The sequence below is a fragment of the Helianthus annuus genome, chromosome 7 (genome assembly GCF_002127325.2).
Source record: "Helianthus annuus cultivar XRQ/B chromosome 7, HanXRQr2.0-SUNRISE, whole genome shotgun sequence".
In the NCBI taxonomy this organism is placed as follows: Eukaryota; Viridiplantae; Streptophyta; class Magnoliopsida; order Asterales; family Asteraceae; genus Helianthus; species Helianthus annuus.
The window spans coordinates 24,237,530-24,251,426 of NC_035439.2; positions in this window are offsets into that span (position 1 = coordinate 24,237,530).

Genomic DNA, 13,897 nt, shown 5'->3' on the forward strand with positions numbered 1-13,897 from the left:
ATGTTGACGGAGTCTTCATCAATGTCCTCATTCCAGTCTGCAATCTACATTCTTCATCAATTGACAATCTGCCTTTGAAATATTTGTTGTTCCAAGAATCCTCGTTCTCTATCTTCTTTCTTTGATTGTTGACTCGGTGTCTTCAGACTCCCCCTCTCACACAGTTGGGATCTTAGTCTGGAATTCAAACTTCATCAGGTTTAAGATCGTAACCTTGGCACTTTAACACCTGCACAATCTCTACCCAACCATAAGTTTCTATAAAAAATAAAACTTTTCAACAATTTTAGAAACTATGATGAATACATCACAATAATAATGATTTTGCATTCAAGAACATTTCTGGTTTTTATAAAAAAACAACTTCATCATTTAACTCTCAAACACTCCCCAAACCAGTTCTTCAAGTTTAGCACTTTGAATTTCGAAAATCAGCATCTCAGCATCAATTGTCGAAAATCTTTTTGATTTTTCAAAATTTATGCTAAAACACACCAAAAATCTTTTTGGATTTTCTGAATGAAAGTAAATGCAGAAAATGAAATATTTACAGACAATATTTTTGTGAGTTCGTGCCAGAGGATCATATCAGTTATGAAACATATCACAAACACCGTTAAGCTTGATTACATATTAAGTTCTAAACAATTTACCTAGATTGTCAGTATTTTTGTCCACTTAAATTTTCAACACAGATTTCAATCGATTCGAGATACGATATTAATGTTTTAAAGACTTAAACTTAATTGTGTTTCACTCCACTTGAATATACTCCCGCATCCAGATCCCAAATATTCAGTCTTACAGGTGAGTATACCACAGATGATATCTGTAAAGGGGTAATGTGCGAGGGCCGTGAGAGCTCAGGTCGATACTTCCGTATACGCAGAGAGATGACGGCTTCGACTTTTGGTGGGTCCCCTTTAGAGGATCTTTTGTTACAACAGCAAAGATTACCAATTTTATTGTTTAATCAGTTTGCTGAGGGCGACGCTTATATTTCAAAGCTTTTTGCAGAAAGTATTATTCGGGGACTAGGTCAGTATTTCCATACAGCAGAAGTCCCGGAATAATACCCCAGATATCACTGAGCATAAAGACCTAGTATCTCATAATACGGGACCTTTCAAACAAGATTTCGGGGGTTACCCATATATCCAAGAATAGTTACCCACGAATCAAGCAAGTTTGATTTAGGTTTATATCTCGTTTCAATTTACTAAATGTGTGAAAATCTACTGACACATCCGCAGTAAGATTGTTTATCACATTTTGACTCTCCAATTCTTTAGCGTGCTGTGATAGTCCACTGATGTACTATCATTTCCTCTTTCATACAACAAAAACTCATTTTTGATTTTATCATGTTTTAGGCTTTTTCAAATTTTCTGATGTCTTTGGATTTTCTAAAAATTCTTACTCCCCCTAAAATTCAAATACATCTAAAGAAAATTGAAAACAAACTGTACAGAGCATGACAACTGATATCAAAAACACCTCAATTCTCCATCCGTTTGGCTTAAACAATCAGAACTCCCCCTCACAACAAACTATTTTCCCATAATGATTTCAAAACACTTAAGTTTGTTTTAATCAGAATGGTTTTTCCGGAAAATAAGTTTCGTTGTTTTTATCTTTTGTAAAATGGGGTTCAAATCATCACTTTGTTTACCAAATTCTTGAATGATAATTAAATCAAGTCCAATTCAATGACCTTGATTTAACCACTTGTAAGATCTAGACCAATCACTACCATACAACCACTTGTAAATTTAGCAATTCAAGCTCTTCAAACCTGTTTTTCAACCAATTACCATCTTTAGGTTGAATTCTCAAAATGCCGATTCCTACTCCTCACTTACAAACCTGGGAGTTCCGGCAAGTCCTGCAACTTCACAAACAGATTTAGAAAGATGCCGATTCATGATCCGCAATACCATCTTGGGATCTCCGGCAAGTCAGGTTTTCATTCTTGAAAAAATATATCCACCCAAGCCTGACCTTCCTTGGGTGTAACCTCATCATTTTCATCCTTCTTTTCAACCGACTTGTAAACCCATCCTTTGGAAGCATAAAACTCCTGAATGCTTTGGGCCTTACCACTGGCCATTTTTCCAAAGATGCGTTTCACATTGCCGTTGAAAGTTTTTCCAACATCAATTTTCCTTTTGTCTGAATAAAATTGATTTGGAACATCAACTTTTCCGATTTTAGATTTGTAATTTTTAGCATGTAGTGGCGGAAAATTCACATCGTCCACTTTTGGAGTTTTATTTACAACCTTTCCTTCAACACATGGCTCCTCTGATTTTATGGAATCAGATTCATCACCAGAACTGTTACCTAAACCTTTCACAACCCATTTCTGATTTGATTCTTTGGCTATGCGTTTGGAAGCACTCTTTGAAGATTCTCCTTTTTCATAAGTTGAATTCTCAAAGCCTGTAAACTTCCGGGTTGATAGTTCAGTCGTTTCAACAACTTTTTCTTTCATTCTTCTTGAGATTTCTTGTTTTGGTCTGAATGTCTTCGGACAATCTTTCGCAAGATGACCAACAGCTTTACACTGAAAACAGGATCTCTTTTCAACCTTCTTCAGAACTTCGGTCTTCTTTGGTTCTTCTTGCTTCTTGGCAAGGAATTCCTGATTTGTCTGATTTCTGAATAATTTTTCTTTTTCAGCTTCCGAAGTTTTCCCTGAAACAAACACATTTTTTTGTTTATAAAATTTTTCATTTTTATAGTTTTTCGGTGGAATAAAACCGAGACCTTTCTTTTTGAAATTACGATTATGGTTTGATTTCTGTTGAAAACTATAACCACAATTGTAACCCATTTTCTTGTTAATTCTTTGTTGATCTCTTGAAGTGTACTGTTTAGGTTTTCCGTTAAGATTAAAATTTTTATTTCAGAAATATTAATTTCTGTGATTTTGAAAACCTTTTGAATCATTTCAATTCTGACACTTCTTATTGGAAAAATTTCATCTGAATATAATTTGTCAGAATCTTTCAAAGTATATGCCACTTTGACTGATTCATCATTCAAATTAGATTTCGAAAGAAAAAACTCTTTGTCATAAACCCGTTTGTCCTTTTTGACTGTTTGCTTTGACGCACTGGACCCAGACTTTGACTCGGGTTTTGACTCCTCATTGTCATCTTTGTCTAACACCTGATCGACCATACTTTTTATCAACTTTGACTCATGATCAGTGTCTGATGACGTGTACGTGACATCGATACTTTCTGGCAAGTTATCCGACAGCCCAGACTCCCATTTCAGATTGATCGCTTTATTGACTCTTTCTGAATTAGGATTTCGGGGTGAATATCCATTTTCGACCGGGGGCGGACATCTATTGTAGGATACACTCGGTTTCTTACCAGAAGCTTTCACTTTTTCTTCATCTTTTGTCACGGATTGTTCTTCTTCACCAATCTTCACTTCTTCAAAGGTCTTCAAATCTTTCACCACCGGATAAATCCTGTCAACAACAAAAGTAGAACATGAGTAGCTGTCCAATAATTTCTTGACTTTCTCAGTTTCTATCTTTTGTGTCGCTAACTGAAGCTCGAGATCTGCACACTTCTTAATGTTATAATTTGCTGTATCAAGCTGTCTCAGATAAGCTATTTTCAACGTGTTCATAGCTTCAGCTTGTTCACCATCAGAATCTGTATATTTGTTGATTTCTCTATTCATTGTATCATACGATTCTTTCAGCTTGTGAATGTTGTGCAACAACTCATTGTTCTGCTTTATCAAAGAATCACAATTCATGCATTTTTCTGGGACCATGACCGGTTCAGCCTCTATTTTAATCTCGAATTCAGGAACCTCTTTGACTGTCTTGCTTGAATTTAAAAATCGAGCTCTCCTCAATTTTTCCGCTTTTGCTTCTTCCTTCAATCTCTCTTCCTCTTCAACCTCCTCTCTGATCTGTCTTCGTCTCTCTTCAGCAGCTTCCATGACTTTTCTGCACCTTTCTGCACATTTCAAATCATAAGCATTAGCAAAGAAAGCATGAGAAGTATTTTTGGCCATAAAATCTTGATCTTGACAAAAATCATCCCAAGTAAATCCTTCAGCCATCTTCTCGTCATTTTGTTCAGCTACACATACTTTGCTTTCTTTTGGAAGATACTTTTCCCAAGTAAAATTATCATACTTTCCCTGACTAACAACACAAGCCTTTTTATCAATCACATCTCTTCCATGAGCTGTTTGTGCCTGATGCTGTGGTGCTGGTTGAGTGATTTGATGATAGATGGCCTTCTTGTGATAATCATTGTTTCCGAAAGGATTCTGGGCACCGGTAGCTTCACGGTTTTTACATTCCCTCTTGAAATGCCCCTTCTCCCTGCAACGAAAACATGTAACTTTAGATTTGTCAAAACCTAAAGCTGAAACATTTTCATCACGAAAATCATCACGGCCAGTAATTTGTTTGAACTTTTCAGCACGTCTCATCACACTCGCCATACACCATTTTATATCCATCAACTCCATTTCTTCAGCATCAATTTGATCGTAATCCTCTTTCGTGAGCATTGGATTACCGATCTTTTCTGCAACAAAACAACTATAAGATTCCAGAATCATCCCTAACAAAGACATTTGGTTTTTAGCAATATCATCAGAGTAGTCTTGATCATTTTCAAGGCTTAACACAATGTTACACTGAAGTTTTCTACCACTCTTTGTTACAGAAATGTTAGGATCAAAAGATGAGAATCTTGTGCTGCTGCTTGATCCCTGGGGTGTTGTCTTTTCAGCAGAATCTTTGACACTGTAAGCAGTTTCAATCTTAGGAGAAAACTTTGTTGAATCAGTAGCACCATGCTTGTAGTACAAACTGATATCCTGCTCTCCATCGTAGTTCTTCATCCTAGCGATCTTTCTCTGCTCCATCTCTTGAGCTTCTAAATGCTTGATGAAGTCTCCTAGTTTCATTCTTTTGTATTCTTCTTTGTTTGACTTCAGCATCATTAAGAATGTTCCCCAGATCTCATATGGAAGCGCATCTGCAAGTTTTTCAATTAACTCATCAGTATCTTTCTTAACACCCAATTTTGTCATATTTCTTACCAAATTACAATATCTGTCAATAATTTGTTTGGTGGTTTCATTTTTTAATCCCCTAAACAGATCAAATTCCTTTTTCATGAGCGACATTTTGTTTCTTAACATTTCATCACTTCCTGTAAACTTTGCTTCTAACTCTGTCCAAATTGAATATGGAGTTCCGTCATGTTGAAGCAAGATCAGAATGTCTTCTTTTATCGCCTGTTGAAGTAGACTCACCATAAGCTTCTCATCTCGATATTTCTTCTTATCCACAGTACTCATTTCCCTAAGTGTTAGTGGAATACCATTCACAACATTGTCTTTCGTGGGTTTAGTATATGGTACTTCGGTGTGTTCCCACGCATCAAGATGATAAGCTTCTACCCAATTTCCGAATCGTTCCGACCACACATTATAATCGTCAATATCCATGAGTTTCGGTGGTTTTTGAGACGTTCCGGTTTCATTTTCAATCAAAGCACTTTGGGTAATCGAGGTCGGAGTAGCAAAAGCGTTATAAAATTCAGTATCCATCTTTCAAACGTTCAAAAGTTCACAATGTTTTCCAAATTTTATCAATCAGTTCCTAAAAGCGGCCCAAAGAAATGACTGATTATCCAAATGAGCGGTCCACACACTATGTCCACTCGAGCGATCGGACTAATAAGCGGTCCAATAATGTTGACTTATAAGCGGTCCAAGCAAGGTTTGAAAAAGCGATTCAGTCCTTTGAGTCTGGAGCGGTCCAAGATCAGTCCAAAGAGCGAGTCAAACAATAACAGTTCGAGCGGTTCAAGTTTTAATTTTCGAGCGATCCAAGCAAGATGTCGGTTCGAGCGGTTCACAAGGTAATTTCGAGCGGTTCCAGACAATATTTCGAGCGGTTCCAGACAATATTTCGAGCGGTTCCAGTCCAAAATTTCGAGCGGTTCCAGTGCTTACGTCATATTTCGAGCGAACCTGAATCAACAAAACACCTAAAATCTCTATCTACTTCGATTTTAGTTCTGAAAACTTCAAGGGTTTGTTAATTCATGAATTCGAGTGCACTGTGTGATTTTGAGCTTGTTTTATCGCGAAAAATTTTCGAAAAAGTGAAGAAAAGGTAGAAAAACAGAAGAATAGCAGCTACAAAGGCAAGAACTCCTCCTCCTGAGCTCTGATACCACTTGTAGGATCGTTTTCTGATCTCACGAGTCTTTCAGAGAAGATCTAGTCCAGATTAAGAGGCGGAAACTAATAACCTGGTGCAATTGAAGCCGTATTCACTTTAATATCGCTGTTGTATTGATTTCAAGTACTTTTACAAGGTCTAACAGCACTTCGGCAGCACTTCGTGGCTCGCCGGAAGAAAACACACTGTTACTATGTGCTGGATCGCCCCTAGGTATATATAGACTTCATGGACCGCTCATATGACATGTCCGTATGAGCGGTTCCACCTCGAAGTCCAATAAGCGATCCTAGCATGTCCATAAAGGCGATCCAGAACAACTATGACACAAAAACGATCCTAGCAATTGTACAAAAAGCGGTCCATATACAAAATATCTATTCTAGGAGTCTGTGTCATCTCTAATCTTCTAGACTTGATGAATGACGTAGTCAGCAGACGTAGGTGCACTAACACATTTGCTCCTGTAGCAAGACTTGAAGCCATCAGATTGTTCTTAGCCTTTGCTGTCAACCACAACATCAAGGTGTTTCAAATGGATATCAAGTATGGATTCCTTTATGGCAAAATTCAGGAAGAGGTAAATGTTTGCCAACCACATGGTTTTGAAGATCCTTTTTATCCAGATCATGTCTACAAGCTAAATAAAGCTTTGTATGGTTTGAAACAAGCACTAAGGGCTTGGTATGAAACTCTTTCCACTTGTCTCATCTCTATTGGATTTACAAGAGGTAAAATTGATAAAACACTGTTTTTAAAATGGAGAGGAAAAGATTTGATGATTATCCAAATTTATGTGGATGACATCATTTTTGGAAGCACATGCAATGCAATGTGTGAAGAGTTCAGACAACTCATGACAGTAGAGTTTGAAATGAGTGCAATGGGTGAACTAAAATGCTTTCTGGGTCTCCAAGTTAAGCAATTGCAAAATGGAACTTTCATTCATCAAAAAAAATATGTAAAATATCTTTTAAACAAATTTGAGATGAATGATTGTAAAGCATGTAGTACACCCCTGGAAACCACAAAGCTTGTCATGTCTGATGAAAAAGATGACTTGGTTGATCAGACCTTATATAAAAGCATGATTGTGTCTTTATGGTACCTAACTGCATCAAGGCCAGACATCATGTTTGCAACATGTATTTGTGCTAGATCCCAGTCAGCACCTAGGAAGTCTAACCTCATTGCTGTGAAAAGGATATTCAGATACATAAAAGGTGCTCCCACACTTGGTATCTGGTACCCTACTAATGGGAATGTTAAGCTTTCAGGTTTCTCAGATAGTGATTTTGCTGGATGCAACACCACCAGAAAGTCTACATCAGGAGGGTGTCAATTCCTAGGCAATTGCTTAGTGTCTTGGCAAAGCAAATAGCAAGCAGTTGTTTCCACATCCACTGCTGAGGCAGAATACATTGCTGCTGCAAGCTGTACAACCCAACTGTTGTGGCTTCAAAATCAGTTACTGGATTTTGGTATAACTACTCTAAAGACTCCTCTTATGTTGGATAGTCAAGCAGCTGAAAATATCATTAAAAATCCAGTTTCCCATTCAACCACCAAACACACTGAAATCAGACTTCACTTTGTGAGGGATTGCTATGAAAAAAGGTTTGATTTCTCTGCATCATGTTCCAACTAAAGATCAGCTGGTAGATGTGCTAACAAAAGCATTAGACACATCCACCTTTGAAAGCTTGATCTCTAGGATTGCATGCTTAACTTGGATTAGAAGGCTAAAACCTTCTTATCCTTGAATAAAAAGCATTAAAATGTTTTCAGAAAATCAAAAATCCACCCTTAAAAATAGCTAAAATGAAAATTTTCATAAATTCTTAAAAGTCTGTCCATATCCACTGTTTGCTTCAAACCTCTGATAGTTAAAACTTCACCCACTGTTGAAAGATAACCTTTGTTTCCTCATTTCCTTGTTGACCACTGTTGACTAAACATCAGTGTTTCAACCACTGATGTCTATCCACTGATAGATAAAAATCAGCCACTGATATTTCATGCACTATTCCCAACCACTGTTATTACCCATCAGTGGTTTCCAAACAACTGTCATCCACTTTGCCCATCAGAGGTTGCCACGTGGGCAGATGTTAACCGTCCAATCTTTGAAATCGCTGCCACGTCAGCATTCACTTTTTCCCTTTTACAAAACCCTAATAAACCCCAAACAGAGCTTTCACTGCCGTATCGAATTCAATAACTCTCCAAAGCGGTTACCATCTTCTTCTTCATTTCTCTCTCAACCATTCGCGATTTCTTATTCCGACCATGGCTCTTATCATCAAGCACCCCCATAATTACCTCTGTACATTCGAAAAGACAGATAAAAATACAGAGTTTCACTCCATAATTGATACCCTATCTTCATCAAAGTACAAATCCTTGCTTACTTGTGATGCACCCATCTATCAAGACACCCTACGTGATTTCTGGGCTAATGCTGAAGTTTAGGAACAAGATAAAAAGCCTTGGGCAATCACTTCAAAAGTAGGAGATGTTGTGGTACCAATAACCCCACAATCCATTTCAGAGGTTTTTCAGATGAATGATCTAGCAGGTAAAACTTCTTTTCCTAAAAGTGAGTATCAATTGGATTTGATTGAAAGAGGGTATGATGGACAATTGACAAAAGCAACAATGCAAAAAGGACACCACCTATGAAATTCTTGTTCCATACCCTGCTCACTTGTGTATCAAACAAAACAACTGCTTTCAGTGAAATTCCTTCAAAAATTCAATACTTGGGGTATGCAATTATGTCAAAAACAGATTTTAACTACTCCCAAGCATTGTTTACTAATTTGGTCAATAATGTGAAAAATGTTAAAGAAAAGAAAACCACAGCTTTCCTTTTGTTCCCAAGGTTCTTAAGCTATTATTTAAAATAGAAACTTCCTGTAAAGCTTTTGAACAAGGAACACCCTTCAACATAAACAGTCTTACTTCTGAAACATTTACTCGACTTATGGCTAAAGAGTCAAAAGTTTATAAAATATAAGCAAAGGGGTCTGAGCAAACTTTAGATGAGTCCACATATGTTCCTCAAACCTCTGTTGCAGAGCCTACTGCTCATGGTGAACACATCAGCACAACCACTGTTGTGTAACCCCCACCATCCAAACCTAAAAAGACCAAAAGAAAACCACAAAGCCCACCAAACCCACAAATAAGGGTACCCTAGAAGATGAGATCCCAGAGGTTAACCCTATGACAACACCAATGTCACTGGAAACCACTGTTGCTACTTCCTCACAACAGTTGGAAAAATTTCAACCAGAAACCACAACTCCTCATGATTCCTCCCAAGAGGAACATATTGTAAGCACAGGGACCCCACAATATGAAGTATTACCCTCACTTGAGAGTATGCTTAACAGCCCTCATCCCGGGGCAAATTCTCTTTCAACACCACTCCCCACATCTCCTATTCCACCAACCATTATACCTCTATTTGAGGCCATTGAGATTCGGACCCAAAATGGCCTCTCTCACCCACACATTACTGAGAGTACAACTTCTACATTGGCTGTGTCTAAACCAATTCAATTGGGTAACCAACAAACAGGTGAGGAGGATACACCACTAGAATTTCCTGAAATTTTAGTTGGTAGTTCAAGTGAAGCAGCTACTACATATGTTGGATTCACTGATCTACAACTGGACAGTAGTTTCATAAGTCAGACTCCCTTGAAGGTAACCACTGATGTGGCTACCAAGGTAACCACTGGTGTGTTCAAGTTAACCACTGGTGAGTTTTCTAAGGTATCCACTGTAGCAGAGGGAAGTCCCCAGTACGAAGAAAAAGGGGCATCTGTTGATGAAAACTTGGAGACTCCTCCTACTTCAAAAACAGATACAACCACCACTGTTGGGAAATCAATGATCCCATTAAGTTGGGTGATGGTTTAAAATATCTGGATTTAACGGAGAGGTTATCTACATTGAAACAACTGTTGTTGATATGAAAGATAAGATGAGGCAGTTGGTGGATGCTTCCAAAAGTCAAACATCTCATCAGCAGTTATCCCAAGAACTTTGGAATTCAGTTCAACCTATCCTTGCTGCTCAAAAGGAACTTGCTGAGCTTCAACATAACTCACACATGGAACTTATCAGGGTTATGGTTGAGGAAAGATATAAAGATACACAGGCTGACATCAGGGGCATCAAAGAAGCCCTTGAAAAAATGACTGTCACTACCCCTGCACCTATCTTAGAGAAAGAAGATGATGATGATGCCAAAAAAGGGGAGAAAGACTCATTGAAAAACTTTGGTAAACCTACACCAAGGAATTGGCAAAAACAACAGCCAGAGCCTGCTTAGAAATCTTCTGAAATCTTCTGGAAAATCTGAAACTGGCAAGAAAAAGGGAGTTAATGATACCCTTAACAAGCAGACAGATAAGGAGATTGAAGCAAAACAGAAGAGAAAAGATACTAAAGAAAGTAGACAAAATGTGTTGGGGCAGGAGTTAGAGAAAAAGGTGAAGAAAGAAAATAAAGTGCTTCAAATTGAAACTTCAAAAAGGAAAAAATCTTTCAAACACAATAAACCACCCATTGCTACATTTCCTAAACCTCCTTCACCACCACAAAAACCAACCACTGATCCCAACCTAAAACCACTGCTGGTCCCAAAACCACTGATGGTTCCAAAAAGCCAAACACTGACACACCCAAATCAAAACCTTCACCATAAAATACACCTCACAAAAAGCATAAACCAAATCCCTCATCACCACCACCAACATCCATTGCAATAGATGTTGATGCAACAAAAGCTTCAACAGATGTTAAGACAACAGCGGTTGAGACACCAGTTGTTTCAACAGTTGTTAGTCACTCCACTGATTCCAGCCAATTTCAATTTCCATCACAATCAACCCTGACACCCGTAGCACATTCTTTTCACAAAGCCCTCCTACTCCAAAATCTGTTTACATAAGAAAATTCACAAAAAGCACCTATTCCCTTATCATCTACACCATTCATTCAAACTAATCCTACTCCATTCATACCACCACCATCACCAAAAACCAACCCAACCAAACATCCACTCGCTGGTTACACTCCACGAAACATTCCATTGGCAGTAAATTTCCCTCTGGAACTGCTTGCAGTTCAAGATGAAATGATACAATTTTACAAAAAGGATGATCCATCCAAAAGATCTTTCCCATCTCTTCATGGCTTCAGGAAACCCAAGAACATTGATGAATATCTAAAGTTAAAGGCCAAGCAAGCAGAATATCAGGCAAAAGAAGAGAGTAAAGGGCTAGGAGACAGCAACTTACAAGGTCGTATGCAACATGGGCTTAGTAAAGTCAAGAAGTTAGATGAATTTGCTAAGGACCTTAGTAAGAAAATGTCAAATCTGCCACCAAATGCTGAGCTTCAAAAGACATTGAGGGATGATTTCTTGAACATCATCATGGATACAAAGCCCTACAAAGCCTACAGGTCTGATTTCAAAGACTGGCCTCTTGAAGCACTTAAGGAGCAAGTTGATAGAATTGAAAAGATGAACAATGATCCTAAAATGCGAAAATCTGCTCCCAACTGGAAACAATACAAGAAGGTTGATGTAGATGAAGCATTAAGGTATAAGAGAAAGAGAGCAGAACTTGTAGCAGCTAACTATGGGACTGCTAGGGCCATTGCAAGATGGTCTAAGCAGAATATTGATCTAACTTACAAGAAGTTAGAAGAACTAAGAGAGACAGATCCGTTAGTGCCTCAGAAGCCAGTATACAATGATGAAACCACTGTTAGACCTCAGCAGACCCTTCCCTCTAAAAAGTTGTTCTCATCAGCAGATGTATCCATCAGTATCTTGAACCATAGAAAAAGACAACAACTGATTCATGAGGAACATGAAAAGAGAGAAGAAGAAATTAGAAAAGAGGCAATCAGAAATCAAATAGATTTTGGAATGGATAAGGCTTCCTTGCAACTCCAAGCTCAAGTTGTTGCAACTATTCAAAGGTTGGCAAGCAGACCTCAATCCCCTAACTCATCTAAAATAAAACTTCTCCCGAGAAACCCATTAGACCCAAAAATACTAAAGTGGAAGTCTGACAAAAAGACCCACATATTAAGTTTGCTCAAGTCTAATGGTAGAGTTGAATATATATCAAAAAAAGATGCACTAGCTCTGAGTGCAGCTGACCTCCAAGATCTTTTGAACCTTCAACTTCAAAGGGATGAAAATGACACCGACTCCTTGGATTTTGAGCTCCAGTTTAAAGGGCAAGTCAGGGAAAGGTTGATGAGAGAATAAAGATCAAGATAAGGAAGCGTTTTGGCATCATCTGTTCTAGGGGGAGATTGTTGGCCCATGTAAACCTTCCTTGAAGAACATATGATACAAAAGCCAAAACTGGTTCTCAATAGTTGATCCTCAATAAGCAATGTTTGAACTTAATTCCCTCCAATGGCAGTGGCTTCTAACAACAAAGACTGTTGTATCAAAGCTCTGCTGATTACAAAGACTGTTAAGGCCTATCTACTGCTGATTGTCAAAGTGTTCTTGAAGACAAAGTACTGCTGGATTCAAAGGCCTGATCAACCTAAGAGGAAAGCACTGCTCAGACTCATTAGTGATTAAAGCATCATCATGGATTGCTTCATCAGTGCTTAATATAGTTTGTTTATCAATGTAACAGTGTTTTGTATAATCAGTGCTTAGAGGTTGTTATAACTGTTAGCTGTCACTGTCTAGGTGATGTTAGCAAAGATGCTTAGTGGTTAGGATTTGTACTGTAAATAGACAGTGCCTATACTATTCTATTCAGCTCTTTTGCACACACACTCAAATTGTACGAACAACCATAGTAAGCTCAGGTTGAGGGGGAGTTAGTGTTCATGCATGCATAAGTTGAATTATTGTAATCTTTCAATCTTTTGACTATAAAAGCATTATGTGATCAAAGCTAATCTTTCCTTGATTATGTTACAAAGTTTTACATTCATTTCCGCTGCAATTATTCTCTGTTTTATGTTCTTCCATTAATTATCTTAATTAAAATGACACAATCAAGTCAAACTCAGATCCTAACTTAGATAGATTCTTGAGAATGCCTCCCCGAAATCATTATTTAAAAACCCTATAGCTACTTTCCTAGATGTAAGAAGGTTAGATGTTTGAGGACTTGAGCTATTTCCGGGAGTACTCAATTAGAGGTCATTGAGCATCTCCTCTATCTCCTTTGGAAGGAAGATGTAGGGCTCCTCTTCGACTTCTTCTTGAGGGGGAGCGGGATTCACCAGAACCTCAAAGGAGATATTGAGAGGGGGAGGTTTCAAGATCTCATCTTCCCACCGGATGGGTTGAATGACCTCATTTGCGAGGTTCCAATCTTCTTGTAGCCAAATCGGTTCCATCGGAGGCATAGCCAAGATGTTCAACCTTTGGTGCAAAAGGTTGATCTCCCTGAAGCAATCCTTTCGACCCATGGAGAGGTAGTTCACCCGGTCGATAAGAACTTCTTCCATCATGGTCATTTCCTCGAGAGACTCCCTTAAAGCACTCACATATCTAACAGGAGTAGCCTCAAGAGAGAGTCTCCTCCCTCTTTGATGATTCTTGGAGCTAGTTGATGAAGTCCCGCTTTGTTGGCTTGACATTCTAGG